The following is a 6,671-nucleotide window of genomic DNA, read 5'->3' on the forward strand; positions in this document are numbered from 1 at the left end:
ATGCTTTAGATTAACATTTTGTTTAACAAACAGAAGCGCAGATGAATGAACGATAATATACTGCTTTCCGTATTAACATATTCTGTTCGAGTTTGGACATTTCACACAGGTTTTGACGTTTCAATATACTGTGGTACCTTGACATACGAGTTTAATTTGTTCCGTAACCTTGCTCGTACATCGAATTAATTGAAATGATACTAATCCGTTCCAGCACCCATAACGCCATCTCAGATTTTCATACAAATTTAGTTTTCGACATTCTTTACTGTCAAGGCATCTTGTCTAAGCCCTCATTTTTTGGATAATGATTTCACGCATAAATTAAATAGACATTATCTTCGGACATGGGTTTATAATGTTTTGTAAATGAACAAAACCAAAATCCGACCGCGAACCCAACTTATCAAAAATAGCGCGGGAAACAAGCAAATAGACCTTGCTCAAATCTTGTTCTCATCTCAAAGCAAAATATCCGCTGCTCGTACCTCAAAACACTCGTATATTAAGGTACTGATATACCGAGGTACCACAGTATATAGCATTTTGATTGATCCGTCAAAATCACACTTTTAATAATTTTACTGGATTTTAACGCTCTTTACGTATACGCTAGCAATAGACACGTACTAAGAGCTTAAAAATCCGATTTCCACCCAATAATAAGACCTTTCAAACAATTAAATTATACAAATCGTTCCTGGTGTGGAACAAACTGGTGTAAAAACATGAACGAAAAGATTGAGTCGAAGAAGCTTCCTTGAATTCGGTTAAAACACGTCATCCGTTATTAGGATGTATGAATACAGAACAAATTACAAATTACAGCTTAGTATTATAAAATTTTGATCACAGACAAAATTACTAATTTTATTATGCATAGCGTTATTCACAAATCATTGTCCTACACTGTTTTTAAGTTATTTTATGGATTGCGTCGCTTAACTGTCATTTCTAGACCATAGAAAAGCGATCTGTCATTTTTCAAGTTTGTATAATCTGGGTTCATAGAATAGACAAAAGACGAAACGTTTGGCTGAATTATTCAAATCTTGTCTGTGATTAGACTAGATGTGGACCAATGATTTTTTATATTTCATTTAACATTTTAGTCTTAAAACAGTGTAGCCCAATTTATGAATAAAATGTTTAACAATACGAAATCAGATAGAGTAAGTATCTCTTGTTAAACGTGAAGGCGTAGGCGTAGCTGCGTTTTAGATTTATAGTACTGTGTAGTCTAGTTCTTAGCTGTTAGTCAAGAAACTATTTTGTTTAGGACAACATTTTTCGAATAGTATCCATTAATAATCAGATTTACAATAAAATGACTGCCAAAAACTAAATTAGTTATGTAGATTTTTATTATTATTTAGCATTTGCATTTATTTAAGATAATTGACGATAATAAAAGAAAAATTAAACATTTGTGATTTTTCTGTTATGTTAGACCTTCTCAAGTGAAATGCATATCTACTACGCCTTCGTACATTTAAATAGGATTTTATAGAAAGTATGCTGCTGTCAAAATTATGAGGCGAGTAAAAATTTAAACCATGGAATAAATAAAATGTAAAAAAATCGAAGTTTGTGCTATAAGTTTTGCCGCTTTTCTTTCCACATAAATGCTAAGAGACATAGATACCGGCAAACATCTTGAACAAATGTCCTTGCCTGCGCAGAAGCGATTTTTAGGTAGGGAGGGGAGTGGCGTGTCAATCGCGTGATTGGTAAATCAGTTGACGTTTGTGTCCCGCGGTATGTACGATGCGCAAACTCTTCCCCACTCCCTTGTTTAATGCTCAAGAACTTTGCCGGTAGCTGTATAAGGCCTGAGACAAAGTCACTTTTACTTTTAAAATTTTATTTGACTAACCTGATTTTGTCTCAAGTCCTTGATATAGTTGTAGCACGCAATCCCTTTATCTATTCTGTGGCTTAATCAGACAAATAAATATTCAGTTCTGTATAGCTGCGATTTCATTATGGGTAAAGTAAAAGATATCCCTTGAGTGTAAAAATTTGAGTTTACGTTTTGGGTTGTTCAATGTAATATTTTTGTTACAACTTAGGATACGATCCAGAGTCGACATTTAGACTTTTATATACCAAATCTAATACGTTTTTGACATATAAAACTTATACTTAGCGATAAGTCTGATCTGTTTACGGTTTATTTAAATGTACACGCAAGTCAAAGACAATGTATAGAATATATTTACCGATAGATAAAAGAAACATAACTTTTTAAATATAACGTCATGCAGGATACAGAACTGATATATTTTTGTGGTTATGAATAAAATTGAAGTATGGCAATGAGATTCGTAAAATTATTATAATTTTTAATTATTATTTTAAAACTAGCGTTAAATAAAAATATTCGTAAAAGTCGCTTAACCAACATCTTACAGTAAATATCCATTACTTATAACAAATTTACGCCATTTCTGGCGTACTCTGTGCATATTGTCAGCTGATATAACTTTTTAAACTTTTTAAAGCCTGATATAAAAACTTTTTTTATCATAGACAATAAAAAAATTGCGTTTATTAAATTTAAATATCTCGTGTACATTTATACATGTTTACAATCAAAAAGAATTCTAGCTGTACAAATAGTTTGGAACTGTCACGGATATAGAGGAAAGATGATGTACTGTTTCTCCAACCAAGGTTCTTGACCTGTCGACCACTCACTGGTTCAAAGGTCTTAGTGGCTATAAATGGATTGTTGCTGTTGACCTGAAGGGCCTTGACAGTTCAGCCCGGGCTATTGTGCCCAACGTAGTTCGGTTTAGCGGAAAATATTTCGTTAGCGCGTTTTATGCTATTACGTCATCGTACTGATTTGTAGACAAAGATTGTAGGTAACAGGTATCGCTACAAACGCGTATCAATGATATTTTTTGTACATGTTTTGGATATGTTCTGCACGTCATATGTCATGTTTTTTTTTCTAGATTGTTTCACATTGTGTTTATTATTAGTTATGTGTGTGTAAGTAATTAAAATATATGTGTAATTTTATATCAAATGACAATTAGCCATAGAGTTTATGTGGAATAAATTTTCCAATTAAACTACAAAAATTAAAACACCCTGTGCTCATAAGCGCGAACGCAATTCTTATCTGCTGATTAGAGATTAAATAATTATTGAATCGATAGGTAAAGTTACTCTATATGATATAAAATTTTTATAACAATTTTATATTTTATCTTAAACAAATACCTAATCAGTGTATTGCTTATAATTACTGAATTGCGACTTAGATAATGATTTTATAGTTCCGAAACGCCCATTTACGGTATTCAAAATTTCAATTTAGACAGTTGACAGCAAAGTCGTGTAAATAAGTAGTGAAATTGGCAAGCAGAAGTATTGCAATGCGATTCAATAAAAACATTCTACACAGATTACAAATTGCATCACATCACAGGTAACAAATTAATGCAATCTATGTAACGGCTCATTCGTCACACTTGACACTGACAATCGCAAGTAACCGTTTCGGAATCAAAGTATATATAATCTTAAAACGTTTTATAAACAATATATTGTGTGATTATAATATAGGAATGGGACTGGCAAGACCAGTCATGTCAAAATTATTCCACGGAACTATACATACTTGTATCTATAAGCAAATTATTATCTATGTAATGTGCTTGGCGAATAATTAGATTTGTACAGCAAAGCAGCAAATTCTAGAGTCAAAGTGTATAACTACTTCACAATTGACTTAAACTATACCTAAACTATGATGTGAACAAATACCTAAGCTATTGTATAGTGCGTTGAATGACCACTAAAATGTTAAAATCTATATTTAGATCTATGAACAGATAAACGTAAGAGGATAGATAAAAAATAAGGATATTAATATTGACAGTTGAACTTTGGCTAAGGTCACACGGCACCTAGCAATCCCTTCAGAGGTTTTAGCACGAACGAAGCGTCAAATTGAATGGAGCTTATCAAGCATTTCGTGATGGACGCACGGTCATATATCGTTCGAATAGAATATGTTTAGCACTATATATAGCCGATTCTTTTCAGTATGCACTTTTACGTATTCGAATGCTTGGTGAAACGGTGGTCAACGTACTACAGCCTCTGTAGATCTAGTATGGATTTGGCGCTAATATCTGACAGTGAATAATCTAAAACATCTGACAAGTAGTTCAAATTTATAGCAGACATCAAATGTCAAACGTTTTTAGTTGTCATTTGTTAAACTTTTAGCTATAGGATATGTCAAAACATAAGTGTAATACAGAATCTAGTGTGTAACATTTTTTTTATTGCGGTATGAAAAATCGCGGCTTATTCAACACGGTACTTATTGCTTACTTTATTATTATTGGCAAAATGTCTTAATCTAAGAATATGCATTATCTTATTTGATAGTCTTTTGAGCCATACTTAGCTTTAAGATGTTTCCGAATACTTAATTTAAGTACAAATTTAGGGGCCACCATCGCGTCCAGGGACAATATTAAATAATAATTCAGTCGAAGTTGGGTAAACTTAAATATAATGCACTGAGTCCAGTATGATTTGATGCGTGATTTTTATTTGTCTTTTGTCTATCGATTTCATAGTTTTATTCAGACGGGTTGCCAGATAAAGAAATAAAAAAAACTCTTCGAAGTTTGTATATGTGAAATAACTCTTTAGCGATATGCCAGAATTGTTTTATTTAATCAGAAACATTAGGTTACACTTACGTTTGGGAATTATTTGCTCAAGTTCAAAATAGAGAGACGACTTTTTGGCTATTCTTAATTAAAGCAGATTATTTAAATATCTAAGCTTACGTAATTTTTATATTCTAAATATGTAACAATTAGCTTAAAAGGAAGCTAAAAGCTCGTAGAGAATATTGCAACTTCGTTCTGGCAACCCAAAGTATTCCAGAGACAAAATCGATAAATCTTACATTTTGTTCTGTGGAAAATCACGCATTCCAATATTATTTATTATCTAAATATGTCAAGTCAATAAACGCACTTCCACGAGGAGCATCATGACCAGTGTTTATTACCTAGCTACATTGTAAAGGCAAGGAGCAAGGACGGGTAGAAAGCGTTTATCGTTTACTCGCTCTGGTAATACTGCCTTAGTATGAATTAACATCGAAGATTCATCCTATAAGAGTAAAAACTATAGTTCTATATTTAAAAACAATTTACTTTATTGTAGCTTTGACACCGTCCTCTTTGTCTATGTGCGTGTTTGTTTTATCTAATCTGTGGTCATGAACACACTCCGTGCGTTTACTAGGCCTGTTAGTCAAAGCCTATTACTACGTAATCAGCCAAGCTTCAAAGACAATAAGTTCAATTGCAGAAGCAAGCTTTTAATTATAAAATTGATGAAATAATCAAGATATTATTACCATATTTATTACGACCGAAAACTGCGTATTTGTTTACGTGAAATTGTGTATATGTGACAATTCATTTATCATTTAAATTCATACACAAATTCAAATGTATGTATTTTGTGATACAACGCTTTGGAGCTTTTATAAGAACTTCGATGCTATCTCATACTAAGGGCCCAGTACGGGCGTTCACGTCTCAGTCTTATGAACATACTCCTGCACGCTGAGATGTTTTTACAAATATTAAAATAACGAAAACCATGTAAGTGCGATAATTGGACATGAATGGACAACGTGTATAGCAAATATCTCTTACGTAGAAGAAAATTAATCTTTAAGGACAATATTCGATCGGAAGGATCGACACTTTGATTAACGATTTTGACAAATAGAAGATATCAATCGCCGTATCTAGACTGTGATTCCTATCGTAAATGTTGTGTACAGTAACAAAATTCCTAATCACACGACTCGACCATCCATGCCCATAAAGGAAAAACATAATCACTTGATCGTGGTGACGAGCGCACATTGAGAGTATAAAATTGGTCCATCGTTAGAGGAAGGTCCATGCGTCGTCGCGGGTGCTGGTGATGTGCCGGCAGAAGTGGAACCGCGGTCGTGAGGCTGGGCGGGTGTTGGGCGTGGCCGGCGGCTCGGCAGCGGCGCCTGCCAGCGAGCTGCACGACGCAGACTCAGCGAGCGAGCGCGTCGATGGCCGGGAGCGAGAAGCGCTCGTCTCGCCTGCCTCACACTACCTGTTGAAGATAAAACCTTACCATAATTATCCGATCCAACCAGTGGCTATTGAGACGGGCGATGTACATTTTGTTCACTCTTTTGTTTTCTTTGTTTTATAAGCGTGACTGTTACCTAAATAGTCGGAGTTAAAACTAGGGAGCAAGGTCGATCACCCACACTGAGGGTTTTCGTTTAACAAGTAAGCGTTTTTAAGGCAGTTTTTGCCGTGTGTGTGTTCGTGTGTGTTCAGTGGCTGCCCACTGAAGTATTTCCGAACCAATTCGACTTAGGGTCCTTCAAGAATAAAGCACTCGCGAGCCCTTTGGTAATGTAAGTGCCCAGGGGCGGTATCACTTAACATCAGGTGAGCCTCCTTCCCGTTTTACCCTATTCTATAAAAAAAAAACACTGCATAACATTTTTATACGCTTTTCATAGCACTAATAGCAGTTATTAAAAAAAAGCGTATATTATATTTTTACATTTTTCCAAGATTCCACCTGACTTAGGAACCGCACAGGCGAGAAATGCTTCCATG

This window comes from Pieris brassicae, chromosome 13 (genome assembly GCF_905147105.1).
Source record: "Pieris brassicae chromosome 13, ilPieBrab1.1, whole genome shotgun sequence".
In the NCBI taxonomy this organism is placed as follows: Eukaryota; Metazoa; Arthropoda; class Insecta; order Lepidoptera; family Pieridae; genus Pieris; species Pieris brassicae.